The sequence below is a fragment of the Struthio camelus genome, chromosome 8 (assembly GCF_040807025.1).
Source record: "Struthio camelus isolate bStrCam1 chromosome 8, bStrCam1.hap1, whole genome shotgun sequence".
NCBI classification, from domain to species: Eukaryota; Metazoa; Chordata; class Aves; order Struthioniformes; family Struthionidae; genus Struthio; species Struthio camelus.
The window spans coordinates 3,713,939-3,730,005 of record NC_090949.1 but is presented as its reverse complement, the minus strand read 5'-3'; the positions used below and the strand labels follow the sequence as shown (position 1 = coordinate 3,730,005).

The 16,067-nt window shown below is 40.1% G+C and overlaps 1 protein-coding gene and 1 long non-coding RNA gene across 3 annotated transcripts in view; one reads left to right on the top strand and one right to left on the bottom strand.

Annotated features, from left to right (window-relative positions):
* HMCN1 (hemicentin 1) overlaps positions 1-16,067 on the top strand; it is a 252,628-nt gene that overhangs the window by 46,000 nt on the left and 190,561 nt on the right. The window lies entirely within an intron of this gene.
* Positions 17-15,628, bottom strand: LOC138068075 (uncharacterized). The gene is made up of 3 exons (XR_011142686.1): positions 15,095-15,628; positions 14,622-14,765; positions 17-370 (listed from the first exon to the last, which is right to left on the bottom strand). It is a non-coding gene; the product is annotated as an uncharacterized lncRNA (long non-coding RNA).

Here is a 16,067-nt window from a genome sequence, read left to right as displayed (position 1 = left end):
AAGTAGGTGTCACTGAGATATTTCTAGAGCTTGACATTTGGAGTCTCCAGACACAAAGTACATGTCTATCAGTGATTCAGTCCTCTGTTGTGTTTCTAATGGAGACTGAAATGAGAAGGAGGAGGATGCAGTTTGTATTCCTTTGCCTCGTTGTTTGCAATTTACTTAACCTCTAGCGGAACTGCGGAGACATCTCTGACTGGACGTGGTTATGTGCCGTGTGATCCTATATCTGCATCCAGTTAGGCATCTCATAAGTGCAGATAAGGATTGCAAACCACCAGCTGAGGAAAAGACGACCTTATGGTGGGGCATGGGGAAAAGCAGCTGAGGAGAACTGCCGGGAGATGCATCAGATGGTACAAGAGACCTAAGAGAGAAAACAGATTTTCTATGTGGATGTTGGCTAAGAGATAGCACTGGAGACTACTTATAGAAACCTTTTGATTAGGTATGGTTGAACAAATTATAATAGCTGGTGCAAAGACAGTAGCAACTCCGGTAGGGTTAGAGAATTTTTCATGATCCAAGTTGTCTTATTGTACAAGTCATAAATCTAACCAAGGCTCTAGACACCTTCACAGAATGCATATTATTCTCTGACTTGGAGCACAGTCTCTTGTTCAGTACTCTTAGCAAAATTATGGCTGTCTCATGTGAGAGGGAGCACCCTGAGCAATGGCACGACTGAATCTGTGCTTCCTCTCCCAAACCCCATTAGCTCAACCTTCTGGAGCAGCTATGCCTTGTACCAAATACACTGTTTCCAAGACACAGACAAACAGAACACGTATCCTGCGTAGGCCACTACTTCTAAGCAGAACCATTTCTTTCCCTCCTCCCTCTCTACCTACCTAAAAGGAAATAGGAACTAATTCTCAGTAATGGTCTGTACGCAACTGTATTAAATGTTTGTGAAAGTTGGGAATTCTGCTGATATTTGTATTAATTTTAGCCTCCCACTTAATAAGGTCTCTGAATTCTGGAGAAAGGTTTGTTTAAATTATATATATTATATTTATATATATAATTTTATATATATATATTTTTTTTTTCTTTCTGAAGTTGATTTTTAGGAAGTCTCCCACCTACTCTGATCACACCAACATTCTCAAATTGAATGCGTTTTCTTGCTCTCTGAAAGAAAAATATACAAGCTGCATCAAGACTCTAACTAGATTTAGCTACATCAAAACCAAACAGGTTTTTTTTCTTTGTCCAGTGACCAGTGAGAACGTAAATGACTTAGAAATTCATTTAGCTTTCATTTTTGTACACACAGGCCTAGGCCTCCATTCTCTGGCAAAATTGCCCTGGACAGAAGACAATCACACTCCACTTTCTACTTCGCTGTTTCCATTTCAATGCTGGGAGGAAGGTCCCAGTATCTTATTAACTGCATTGTATTGTGCCTTTGGGCTTATGCAAATGGAACCTTGTTCTGGACCATGAAATCCAGGACTTGTCTTCACGTTAGATAGCATATCTAATTTGTTACTGTGTCCTGGCACCAGGAGATATAATTCACGTAAAAAGCAGAACTACAACTGTGCTACATAAACGATATTTGGTGCAGCAGCTTCTGCTTGGTTCATAAAAATTTAAGTTACAGCTCTACGGTGTCAAAATCTGAAGGGCTGGTAACAAGTATCTTTGAGTCCAACACAGAAATCAAAGGCATATCAGGGAAATAATACGACTGTTTGTTAAGAGAGTAACTGTCCTACTTTAGAGCTCTGTACGTCCAAACTCTTTTCAGTATATAGTGATACGAGATCTAATCGCTAAAACAAAAGTTTGTATGGTGCCAGTGGACTGGTTTGTCTGACACCTTGCCCTGAAAGGAAGACCCTGGTGCCTGGCAATTTCTGAAAGCTGTTTAACTGCTTAAGTATAGTTAAAAATAGTGCAGAATAGACTGTGTCTTAATCGGGGCGGGGGGGTGCCTATGTCTAAAACCAGTTACTGAAACTTTTTAACATTTGATTTTGTAAGAAGTGATAAACCTTCGGTTTCCAGATTTACTTTTAATTAAAGATGTGTGAGAACAGTCCCCTGATGATGTCATCTACTGTGGAGTTTATTCTAAATTACACTTTGGATATTGCGTTCTAGTATTTATTAATATACAGAGAAAACCCATTCTCATCTCCTTGAGTTACTGAGCTTGTAGTGGAGAAATTCAACTGTGTGCATTGTACTGTGAACAAATAATAGAAAAGGTTGGTTAGATACTGAATGTTGCAGTTAAAGTTTAACCGTATAGTCCCTCCGTTATACTTGAAAGTATGTATTTATTTTACCTACCATAGATCAAATGTTGATGTGCTGTGTAGGGAAATATTGTTACTCTTAAAATTAGCTGCAAGTTCATAAGGGAGTAATAGTTTCATTGGCCTCTGCTGAAGGGGATGCAAGGTTTTGAGGATAAGAAGGGGGAAAAATTTCCATGTAAAACAGGAAGAGTTACTCTGTCGTTTTGTTTCTCTCTCATTTTGGTTGTACAGGTGCCAACAGAGCTTGCTTGCCCCTACATTGCAGGCATAACTGGTGAACTTGTAGGAGGCCCTCTGCCCTGAAAGACAACACTTTTTTGTGGAAGGGAATAAGGAAGAACTGAAATTCTTAACCGAGCCCATTGTCTCCAGATTTCTTACGGCTGCGTTCTCTGGCTGTGCTGAGAAGGTCACAGTCATGTGAGAAAGAGGCTTTTTTTTACTGTCATCACTGCCATCTGGGTTTATGCCACGGAAAACAGCAGGGTTTTCAGGAAGGCTGCCTCTGGCTTTGTTTGTAAGCAAGTATGATCTTCATAACCATTCTCCATACTGTACTCCTGGACATAAAAAAACAATGTAATCTTCCTACATTTATACTGTCCCTTTAAAAATATTTTAGTAGTAAAAACAGCACATAAAAAAGAAAAGTATATTTCAAGAAATAAAAACTGCAAATTGAATAGAATTGATGTAATTATACTGAAGGAAAAAGATAAGAAACACAAGATAGCAGGGTGTATTTTTACCCTTTTTTTTTCTGTTGAGATTCTTCTCTAAATGCTCAGGTGGAGCTCTTTACTGAAGAGAGCGCAGGCAATCAGAAGACAACTTCTAAAAGTAGTATTTTTCCACTGTCCTGTAGTTATTGCATTACTTGACAACTGGATTCAGAAATACATTACCAAGAGCAAAAGATGCAGAAATAAAAACTCTGTAACTGCAAGAATTAATAACCTGAATGCCTGAAATTAAGCATTCAAAAAAACCTGCAGAGACACGCTGATCACAAGGAAATTCACAAGCCATGTGTCTCTGCCACTGCTATTATTAAGCAGGAATTTTTTTTTGTCTTGGCATTCAAGGAATATAATAGACAAATCTGCTGCATTACTTTCACATGAATAATTGTATTGTATGTAATACAGATTTATATTTGAAGTTTTTAAAGTGTAAAGATCTTATAAACCTTTACAGCTTCTCAGGAAATTTGGGCAAAGAGAATGTGTTTTATAGACAGACGAAATGTGCCATAGGCAGCAGTTAAGCCATGTCCCCCAGGTATGAAAAGAAAAAAAAAAAAAGTTAATGAAAAAGTTAGTAGCAGAAGCCAGCAAAGTACCTTCTGCAACTTTTAAAATTCACTTTCTAATTTAGACAAAATGTAGCCGACAGACCTATAAAGCACATTATCCCTCAGCTTCTGGTAGTCCTCAAGTCTTGGAGAGGAGAAAACTCTTTGTTTTACTGACTGAATTCTAAAATTCATGATAACTGTGAGGTATAATAAGATGGGCAGAGACAGAGATTAAAAGAAATTACATAGAGCTCTGCCAGCTATGGATTTAAGCAGCAGTCCTGCTAGCCTAGTCCTTGAGTCTAGTCCTCTTAAGCAGAAAGCCATGAGAATTGTGTGATGTCTCTGTGGTATACGAATATTAGATACTTCTTCTGCTCATGCTCTGACCAAATGAGAGAGTAATTTCCGCTGTGCTACATTTGTGTGAATACTGTATTAATGGATGTATCTAAATCTCTCTGAAATTGAGGAGGAATAGTTATTTTTGAATTTAAAAATGTAGAATAACATCGGTCTTTTCTTTTTAGGGAATTTTTAGTTTATTGAGGTGGGGAATGTGGGTGTGTGCGTGCCCTGGATACGTTCCGAGTTTATGAAGCAAAAAAATTCCCTACAGTCTCTGAATTATTATATATAACAATATACATAACATCACTCTGAAAACCTAATAATGGATCCAAAGATTGCTGAAAACTGAAGGCAAGAATCCCATTAATTTCAGTGTGCTTCAATTCAGCCAGTAATGAGTTGTCGTCTGTATGTAACAGTAACTACTGTCATTTGTACAGTAGGTAGGATTACTTCTGACTCCTTTCTTCCTAACAGATCTTTTGCTTGCAGAATCTCTGACCTGGGGACTTGAAAGCGATAGATAAATCTTACTTGAGTAGATAGCCACATGGCAAGAAGGGAGCATTTAAATATGAATTTGTCTTTTTAAACAAAGCCATTATAGTTTTCTTAAGAAACTCAGAAACTTTTTCTGTATACGGGCCAGCTTCAGTAGTTGCAGGAACAATTAGTTCTCTCAGTTCAGTTAATATTAGTTATTCAGGATGTAAACTTAGAAAGATCCACTGGGGTTCTTCGGAAAGGGCTTGTCGTCAAGTTATACAAAATAAGGAAAATATGCAGCTTACTCCTCTGGACTAGAGACAAACCACAGGCAATGACCAAAGTGTCACTTGATGCTCTACTGAGTTAGAGTAGAATGGGCTTGCTTGTCTTGCATGCCACTGTGGTTTGGCTTCAAACCAAACTCCTCTCTTGTAAGTTAGTCTTTATAAAAGAAGCTTAGCCTGTGACATCGTACTGGCAAATCTCATTTTAGACTGAGGTCACGAACTAGTGACAGCAACCATTGCCACGCACCGACAAAGGCCGAGGGATCCGGTGACCGTATTCAAATCACTGCTGTTGATTATGACTAGCTTTAACAATTACACTGCATATATGTATTTTTGCTGCCATGCTGCACCAACAGGCTTCCTAATGCCCATATAGGGCCTCACTTTATGTCCACTGTAGTTGCAGAAAAGCTCCTGTTGGCCTCCATATGTTTTATGTAAGGTAAAGCCAAAAAGCCTTTAAGTGCTGTAGAGAAGACCAACTACATTTGTGGATGTTCATGCATACAATCAGATTTTCTTGAGTCTCAAAATATGAGCTTGAAATCTTGCCAGCATAAACTGGTTTATAACTTCTCAGATAACTCCTGCTTTTAGTTAGCCTCGAAACATTATTATGAACAGAGCTTTTTGAGGGTACAAAAATTTGACACCAGTTTTGATTAGACCCAGGAGTTGGCAAAGCCTGCAGAAAGGCGAATGGAGGGAAGGGCTGACTAACAGTTCTGAGCTGCTCAGAAGAGTTTGGCTCCTGACTCACATGTCCCAGCATCTTAGTGAGGCTCTGTGAGTGAAAAACAAACATACGTTTGGACGACTAAGTAATTTTGGTTTAGCCAGAGTTTTATATGAGAAACCAGGTCCAATGTTTTAGTTTTGACTTAGGAAACATCATCTCTTTCTCTCCCTGAATCCCTTCTATAGTTTCTTGAGAGACTACCAGATTCATAGTAGGGCAGACTTCTGCATCCATATTTCTGGAGTGGCAAAAAGAAAGAAAGAAAAAAAAAAACCCCAACTTTCTCCTACTAACAGTTTTCTTTTATATTCTTGTCTGTTCAGATAGTTGTGTTTAGTGAAAGCACTCGATTCTTTTACAATTGAATATGGAGGAAAAAAGTTTTCCTACAGAGTAGGAGACTACTAAGTGACTACTAAATAATATAATCTGATCTTTAATGCATCATGGATTATACGGATGCCCATATATTTGTTGATTTGAATCTGTTGGACATAACAAATATATATTTCAACTAATTAAATGGCAAGATTTGAGAAATTAGCTAGGAGAAACAGGAAGCTTTGTGGTTTAAGTGAAATTAGTTCAACTTTTATTTTTGTCTGGATACTTGCAAGCTGAAATCGTATAGAAGGATAGTTGTGCATATACATCGTAGCAGCCCAGTAAAGATACTCGGTGATATTGCATCAAAACTATGAAATGATGCATGCAGGAACGTATGCCGTATACAGAGAGATCTGGGGCTGATGGTGTTCTCACTTCTTTTTTTTTTTCGCTTGATGAGACATTTTTCCTGCTTGTTGTAGAGCCTAAATAAACAAAAATCTTAGTGACAGTTCTGAGTGGCAGGACAGATTTGTAGCTGGAGAGACTGGAATACCTGACTAGTGGCAAATACTGTCTTGCAGGGAATATTATATTTGAAGGTTTTAGTTCAACTAGAGCATTTCAGTTTTCAGCAAAGGGAAAGAAAACAGCTTCTAATGACAAGGAACTGATTGCCAAGATATGCTCAACTGATTTAAGGAGGTAAGGAAAAAGGGCTGTCCTCTTGAAAGTACAGCTGTATTCTGGATGACACTGTCAGCAGCAGGTTGAGGACATTCACCCAACCTTTATCTCAAAGGCTGTCAGTGCGGAGCACAAGTTGGCTTCTCAACTGAGTCTCCATTTGTCAGCCACCAAATAATGCAAGTGCTCAGAACAGCACCTGTCCACTTATGCAGACTGAGGAAGTTGTATACTTTCCCTCTTGGATGGAGAGGTCCTGGCACCCACCGTTCATGCCTTAGCTACCATTTGGCCCATTGCATTGTGCTATGCATAGGTCCACTTTTAAAATCTGTTCAGTATAGAGTCTCGATGGTCTTTTCCACAGCAGTGAGTGATCTTGGAAACACCTGCGTTGTTTTGGTTAAAGCTTTTAACAACGACAAAATTAATCTCAAAGCAGACGTTTCGTCTGGAAAATTTCAGACCGGACCACTAGTCTAACAAAACTATGGAGGTCTGAAAAGAGGACCATAGTGGAAACCGCTAGGTAACTTGATGATAAGCGATGAACTAGCCTAGTCACTTGTATATGTAATATGTGCTTATACGTAACAATTATATTTTATGAGGCGAGGCCTTCTTGATCCTCTTTCCTATGAAAGACCTTTTACTGTTATTATGAATAAAGGCTTGAGTCCATTCTCCTCATCCATTACCCCTAGAAAATGATAAGCCTGACAGAACTCTCCCCTTTCCCAGAAGCAAGAGCATCAGGCAATAATGAAAGAAATAATGTGGAAAACATTCCAAGTTTTAAGAACATCTCCATTATGCCCGTAAGAGAGTGAATGTGGAGAATATAGTCCATATTGGTAGTAAAACTAGCTCCCCAGCTACTTAGTTTTTGGAAAGTTATAGTCGGGTAACTATTGGTGAGGTGCTAACTTACAGTTTGGCAAGATTTTAAAGGCTGCATTGGCCTTTATGGGCTTGAATATAAAAACTGAAACTGCAGACTAAAAAAAAAAAAAATCACTCAAAAATGATGAACTTAGAAATTGGGTGAACTTGGTTTCTTTACACGCCAGGAAAACACACTTCACATGTCTGACGTTACTTAGTCTCGTTGAAGAGATTTAAAGCAGGATATTTGATAATGTGAGAACTATTTAAATCAGCTAGCTCTACAGAGAAATCAAATAAATTGAGACCGGAACTGTGAGCTAATTCTTGTAACACTTTCATGGGGATGAGGGTAGGTAATGGGAGACATGCCACGCAGTTTTCATCAGGGGCTTAGCCCGTATAAACAGATGCAGGGAATTTGGACTTGCATTTGTTTTTAAACAAAACACATTTTGATAGGCCTAAATCGAGCATATAACCCTGGAGAACTAAGCATCTATTTACTTATTTTCTTCCTTATTTCTCTTAAGCAAATGGCATGAATACACAAACTCAGTTGTTTGGGGAATAGTTTTATTTCGAAGCATATTACTGAGTAAGACTAGATCCCTTTTAGCACAGCTGTCAGAAAATATACAGGGCAGTTCTAGTAATTTGAACTCCTTTCTACTATCAACTGTTCATACAATGCTGTACCTGAGCTAGTACCTCCTGAGAAATTAAAAACAGAAGACCCGATTCCAAGGTATGAGGTGCAGTAATTTGTCTCAGGAGCTGTAAACCTGTAAACTGCATTCCAGAGGATAGTTTCTGGCATAAGAGGAATGGGATGCTTTTTGATGTTATCTATTATTTGGGTATCTAACATTGACTCCAAAGCAAGCTGAAGTCTACAGACCGAAGTGGCAATGCCCTTTGTAACAGAGGATAATGACACTTGAAGTAATTTTCTCCTCATGCAGGAGCTTATTTTGGTTGTCAGCCGGGAAACACTGCTGCTCGCTTGCAAGTAAGAGGTTGCAGAACTGTATTGCTAGACTAATTCTGTCAGAACTGCAGAAAAGATCAAACCTAAGTTATTCTTCAATGCACATGACTGATTGCTTATAATTTTAAGCTAATTGAGGCTAGTTCTTTGCACTTAAGTGTTTGTACATTATAGATTATAATGTGATGGAAGTTTTGTAGATTTTTCAGAGTTCCAAAACTCCATTGTGAATAACTCAACAATATTAGTTAGACATTGTAAAACTACTAAAAATGGTAGATTTTCTCAGGCTGAATGAATTAAACAAATGTATCATTTCTGGGCCAGTTTTCAAAAAGAATGTTCTAAACAAATCTTAAAATTTTCTCTAAAAGTAAAAAGTACACTCACTTTTTGAATTTCGTATCACTAGATCTCCCTGTCCAACTAAACTTACTTTCCAGAACATTTCCTTTAGAAGAATCTACTGTAAAATTTTGTGCTTAAAACATTATCTTTATAGGAATACACACTCTGTGTGTATCTGTGTGAAATTCTATTTACAATTTAAAGCTGTCTTCAGCCTTGGCTATTAACACATAATTTCATATGTTTTTGCCTTTATTAAAAATAAAAGCTTTATACTTTCTGTAATCCATTTTCAAATCACATTTTATTCTGATTTACCAGTAGAGGGAGATAGTGTTCTTGAAACTCAAAGCAAACTTGTTACAGTTACTTCTATAATACAACAGGGCTGTCTAATTGTTTCTAAACTCTATGGAAAATCTTGACATGCTCAATAGAACACCTTGAAATTCTGGAGAATAAAATAACTTGCAATGGTAAAGTTTCTAGGATAGCTTTAGAATAGTACTGTAGGAGTTTTGCCAAAAATCTTGCATCCGATGAACAATTACTCAAGTGGTGAAAGCAGTAAATGTGTTGTAACACGATTTTATCTATTTAGTTATATCTCTACAACTATTTCTCTCTATATGTAATTTGATGGAAGGTTCGTGAAGGCAATGTAGTGTACATACATGGGCATGTCTTGGAGAAATTGTGCGGATGACTTGGAAATTGATTCTCCTCATTGGTTTGGGAGAGCTGTACCATATTATGTTGCATACCTCTGATGGGCTAGTCTCCACATAGCTGTGGTGAAACAGTCTAATAGTACGTTACGGAAACCTAACTTCTATATGCTTGGAAAAGTTATTCCCAAAAGGACCTTCAGCAATAATATTGAAATTCTTTCTAAAATCCTGACTAAAACTCTGAAGAGATCTGCAAGTAAAACAGTAGGGGCACACGCACGCACACACACACACACGCACACGCACACACACACACAGAGTTGCACAGGACTGTTATTGTACAGGTGGCATTCATTAAGCTAAGTGCAGGTAACTGCTGCGCAATGTCTGTACCTGAACTGGTCATCCCTGACTCCCTTTATAATCAATGAATTGAGCCCTAGCTGTCATTCACTATATTGATCTGATCTCCATGGATTGGAAAAGGAGTTTAGGGTGCTTAGGCTAGAAGTGCACATCTGTGGTGGGGGTGGAGATATTTAAATTTTAGGAGTGATGAAGACCACACTGTCTTATGTGTGCACCACGGTTAACATAGTGACAAGTGAGGTTTGCAACATCACGCAGCTCTGTGTAAAAATGTATGGAAAATTACTATTATAAATTACCATTCTAAAGTATGGAAAATTAGCATGCATTTCTTGTGTACTGAAATTAAAAAAATTCCAGGTTTAGGATTTGTTGATCTTTGTGGAAAGTTGTAGATGACTTTTATGTCAGGGTGGTTCTTTTGCTTTCAGTGTATGACACTATTCCTATTGTTGCAGATGGAAATATGTTCACTTTCTTATTAGATATTTAATATTTTGAAATGGTGCTGTAATGTAGATTAAAAATTAGTATTGTCCACCGCAGCTGTTCAGACATGCTGCTGATATTTCCAAAACTGGCAAAATTTGGATTGGAATTAAAAACCAGAAGTGATTGTGCATACATGTTCTTCTAAGTCAAGAGAATGTCAACAAAACGTCTTGCAAATAATGATTCGAAACTATATTATTTGATGGTAGAAACTAAGCTATAAAACCTTTTGAAAGAGGCTAGCAAACTTTGCAATCATAACATTTTTACCGAAATATAGAATATTTTCACCTTCAAGGCTATTTCTACAGCAAATAACAGGTATTTTGAATGTTGCTGGTGTTGCCTCAGAGAATTGCAGACATTCATGGGAGAAACTTAGCGCTAGGGAAACTTGCAGTATAGAAGAAAGGCGAATGATGATAAGGTAGCACAGTGAAATTTAGAACTGGGCTCACCCGCTACTTCTGCCACAGATTTCCTGTGTTAACTCGGACAAGTCATTTAGTCTTTCTTTGCTTTCATTCCTGATTTATAAGATGGGAATTATGGAGCCCAAGATCATAGAGATTTTTTAAGGACGTGTTTATTAGTGATGCATAGTGAGCACTTTGTGCTCAGGAGTGCTTAGACAATAGTGTGGAGGTTAAAGGTTGGTAAAGGGATCACAACTGCCTTGTCCACTAGGTACAGACCTTAAGATTTTGATTATTCTCTTCTCCATCCATCATTTTATCTACTCATTTGTTTCGAGAGGGCAGGGGAGCAGCACGGCCGATCCTGACTTGGTCCTTGTCTTGATACATTATTGTATTAATAAAAGCAGCAAGCCTGCTTCTGAGCCAGAAATTTAAAAAAAAAACTTAGCCCCTAACTTTTACTTCTATGTCTTGATCACAGGATGACCTGTTTTATAAAACAAATGTTTTATAACCAAAAGCAAAGTGATTTCATCTTGCAAATAAGAGATGATGATTCAGTGCTATAACGGAGTGAAACAGTCTCTTGGCTCATACACATGGTTTATTAAACAAACTACTCCAGTTGCTACAGCTACTTACTGCTTGTGTCTAGCTCTTTCTTTGCTATTATGTGAACTTTTGAAAGGTGCTGAATTGTGAATCAAACTGACATTTATATTTAAGCCGACTTCTGTGGAATAGAGAAAGGAGGAGACTGAAAATGGCAAAAGATTAACCCAATGTGACTTCTAAGTTCTTGCAATGGAAAGCAGATGGCATCTGAAGAATGTCTAGCTTTTACAACCTTTACAGTAGAAACTGTCTAGCGCCTAGAAATGTTTGCAGAATGCATAGAATGGCTAGCACTCACCTGTAGGCTCTGATATTGCTGTAAAGCATTAATTGCCAAAGCTGTGAAAAAAAATCCAGCATTATTGGGCTCATGATGCAGGTTGCTTTTAAAAAAGAAGAGGTAACCATAAAATATTGGAAGGTGAGAATTCAGTCAGACATTATAGGTATGTATGAATGGTTCAAAACACAATGCTGGGTACAGCTTTTCTCTTTAAGTCATTTCTCCTTTGCTGGGATATGAAGCATAGGAGTATGGAATACAGCTCATAGCTTGATTTTGGATTTAAACAGATCTGGATTTTGGAAAAGATCAGAAACACAAGTTCTTCAAACTGGATTAATTGATAGTCCATCAGTTCCTTCAGACAGGTGATCATGCTAGTGTCTTGGGGTTTGTTTTCTTAACAACGGCAGAAGGTTTCTAGTCATATGGATTTTGGTGAATACTTACAACATATGCCCCCTCTGAGGATTCAGAAACCAGAAGGCAAACAAAAAGTAAACATACACCATTTTTATATTAAGTGACAGGTGTCTGTATTGTTGGCAAAGGTAACGTATCTTTTAGGAAGATGTGAACTTACTGTGACTAAAACACCAGGAGTCATCAAGACAACTGGATATAAATGCTACTTTGTTCTGCCCAGAGAAGAGCTTTCAATTGTATCAGGCAATGCCTTGGTCAACGGCGAGGAAAGGCGAGTACTAAAAGCGTACAGTCTTAATGTCCGGCCAGCTGCATGGCTAAGAAAAAAATAGAGTCACCAGCTGGAAACCATCACTTTGGGGTTTGAACCCTCACATCACATAATGACATTCAGACAACATGGTCTCCCCACAGGAAGCAGTGATACTCTTTTCATGGTCTTCATACATGAATGTGAAGTTTTTGCCACATATAACCAAAGATTAATTAATTAGTCCTTTCTCTTTTCTACTCCTTGTTTATCTTTCATTGCAGATCAGCTAGCAGCAGCTTGAGCTAGCTGCCTTACCTGCTTTCAGGCTACTCAGCATACCTGCTAAGTCCTGTTGCAGCATTCCTTTTCTAGGATGGCATTTTAACCCTATCCCTCCCAACTGCAGCATAGGTTCTTCCTACAAACTACTTTAAAGCACAGCATTTGAGACCTAAATCATTATTTAATATTGAATTTTAGAGTAGTGGGTTATGCATCTTATATGCATGACTAGAGTATATATATACATAAAATAAAAAGACAAGACTAAAGCCTAAGAAAACAAATTTTAGACTGTCTGTGAACTGGAGAGCACTTAATATACCATACACATACTTCTCAGAGAGAGAGACATAGCCAGATACCTAAAGCAAACATCAAAGATTCCCTCCTTCTCCACAACAATTAATCCACTCCAAACAAAGAAAAAAAAAAAAAAAGGACTTTGAGGAGGAGTGGGAATAAGAGTGTATGTTTATGTAATTCCAGAGTGTATGTGTATGCAATTCCAGAGGAAATCTTGTCAAATGTCTGTGACAAACAGTTCAAAGTATCTGGTATACGTGCAGAGTTTGCTGACCAGAAAAGAGGTTTCGTGAGAAAAGAATTCTAGCAGATGCAGCCTGCTGAGTGTGGTCCATGGGATCTGAGCAGGAGAGTCTGTTTTCCTATCAGTATTCCGCAGTGTAATTAGAGAGTAGCATCAGCTTTAAAAACAATCATTTTAATATTTTCCTTTAGAAGGCAGCGTCAGTTTTTTAAAGTGGATTCTTGTTTCTGAACTGGATGCTATGGACTGTACTGCAGCAACTCTTTCTTCATCAGCTTCAGTTGGATAATAATAATTTTCAGCTGCAGACTACAAAATGGAGCAGATTCAGATACAGGCCCTAAGGGTGAAAAGTGCTTTTTTTTTTCCTTCCCAATGTTCTCAGCTAGCATATTTTTCCCTACAGTGTAGGAAATCTATGCTTTATATATTTGAGACACACTAGGGAGAGAGAAGTTAAATGACTTAATCCTCCACTCACCAGGTCTAATAATTTACAGCTATTCAAGACAAATACATAGCCAGTTATCAGTCCAGACTGGTTACTGGTTACTTTAGTCATACTCAGTGTGACAGTACATGACTGTGGTAGGAAGGAATTTGCCAGTCAGGTCCAAAACTGCTGAATTCTTCTGTGCTACCGATCTTCATTAACAAAATAAATTCCAGTCCCAAAACAGGCATCAAAAGATGATCAAGGCTAAGTATGCTCAAAATCAGGAAACGAGTGACAAAGACAAAATACAAAAAAGACACTGTGACGGTACTGGAAATCATGGCGGTAGCAGACCGCTGTGGCAGAGTTAGGTCTGCCAGGAGGTGGGAGTAGCCCAGTCCATGGGTGGAGGTGCCCACCCAAACTCTGCCTCTTGTACATACCTCTGACCTGGTTCCCCTTCCCTCCCCACCCAGCCTCCCCATTCGGATAATCTCCAGGCGTTTCGACTGCAATACGCTTTGACAGTGGCATGAGCCTGACCTCCGAGTGTTTGTGCTCAGTTATTATTTTGGCCTGCTGTCAAAACCTTACCGTAGAACATGTCAGAAGGGGCATAAGTGATTTTTTTTTTCCAAAAGATGATTCTTTGGCAAACTATGAAAATAATTTCATTGGAGAGAAAATAAAAGAATTTCTTTTGCTACAGGCCTTTCTTCCTGCAATTTTCAAAGGCCTGCTGTGAATAATAGCGTTAGAGCTTCCAAACTTGAAGCGTATTTTATAGTGGAAAGTGTTAGGCAACCAAAACAAATATCAGTTTCCACTGTTACCAAAGTAAAATTTATTTTTCTTTGTTGTGCCTTAAAATCCTCAGTAAGTGATACCTTTTTAGAGACACAGCAATAGGTGTCAGAAGGAGCTTTTTTCTCCTAGAGACGCTACCTTGTTCATTCTTGCTTGTTTACATCTAAATGAGAAATAATTCAAGGCAGAAAGAACACGATGGCTTTCTTTGTGAGGAAAACCGCAACAGGAAATCATCTTCATAAAGGACTGGACGAAAACTGTAAATCCAAATGCTGCCAGGCTCTAGGGGGTTCAAAATATATACTCCTACTTTATGGCTTCAACGCATCTCTACTTACAAGGCTGGTGAATGTTTTGACAAACCTGGTCCGAGTTTTCTGCTAGCAAAGTTGCAGATGAGGCAAGTTTTCCATAGTTTGGGGTTTTATTACGAATGCTTTGCACAGCTCTGGGTTATGTGCTTTCTTCTCATGACATCAGTGCTGAAGGGGAGAAAGAATGTAAACATCTGTTTTTTATAATTCAGTTCCAGGCTTCTAACTTGATTAGGATAATCAAATGTTTCTACATAATTAATTTTCCAGCCACAATATGATGGCTTTTGAGCGCACAGTTCTAGCACCAATTTTAAGATTAGTAAAATAAGGGGGAAACTAACGCCCTAAGTTCTGCTTCGTTTTCCAGCTTTCCTAATTGCGTCAAGTAAAGCTAACTGGAAGCTGCCTGCCTTATCCATACGCCCAATCCCACTGGAAGCACAGGATGGGATTTTCTTCTCCCGGGGCGTTTAAGGGGAAGTGCCCTCACTCACCTCAGCGTACGGCTGACGGGAAGGGATGCTGGTGACGCTAGGCCTGAAACCGACTGCAGTAACACCGGTTCGGTTCTTGGCTCTTCCCCCAGCCCTTGAACATGGGCTTGGGTCAGTCACTCAGGATCCGATTTTTAAAAGGTATTTGTGTGCCTGCTGGGGCTTAGCTGCATCTTTAAACAACTAAGCAGCTCCGAAAAAATCCTTGCCCTTTCTCTCTTCCACGGCCTGTCGTCCATAGGGCAAGGTGAAGATACCTTCCCGCTTGCTTTCGCCCCTTCTGCGTCTAATCCTTTCCTTGCTCGCTGCCGTACCTAGATTGTGTTTTAGGATCTTCTCTATGCGCTCCAGCGGTCGTTTCCGTAACGCTTTCACAGACGGATGGGAGAGCGTTTGCGGAGGGGTAGCCAGCGCGAGGGAAGACCCAGCCTCACGCGTTGATAACAACGGGCGCCAGGGTTTAAGGTAAAGGCGCTCATCCGCCCTCCGGGGCTCCGCCGTTTTGGGCAGGTGCGTTGGAGGGCCGGCCGCCCCGGCACCGCGGGGAGGGGCGCGCCTCCCCCCGCCTCCCGCCGCCGCCCGCTCGCGCGCGCCGCCCGCCGGCCGTTTTTAACGGTCGCCCTGAGAGGGGGGCCTCTGAGGTCACCGCAGGGGGGCCGGCGCGGCCAATGGGAGCGCGAGGCCGGCGCGGGCGGGCGGGCGGCGGCGGCCGGCGCAGTCGGTAGCCGAGGGCTCCGGCGGCAGCGGCGCGGCGCTGGGCGCCTCCTCTCCTCTGCTCTGCTCTGCTCTCCTCTCCCGTCCCCGCGCCTGGCCGCGGGGCTCCCGCGGCAGCTCGCAGGCGCCAGGGCATGGACGGGGCTTTCTCTGCCCCCTCCGCGAGGCGCTGCCCCAGCCCCGCTAGCTAAGCGAGGCGGCCCGCGGCGAGCCGCGCGCGGACAAAAGCCGCGGCGCCTCTTCGCCCTCCGCTCCGCTC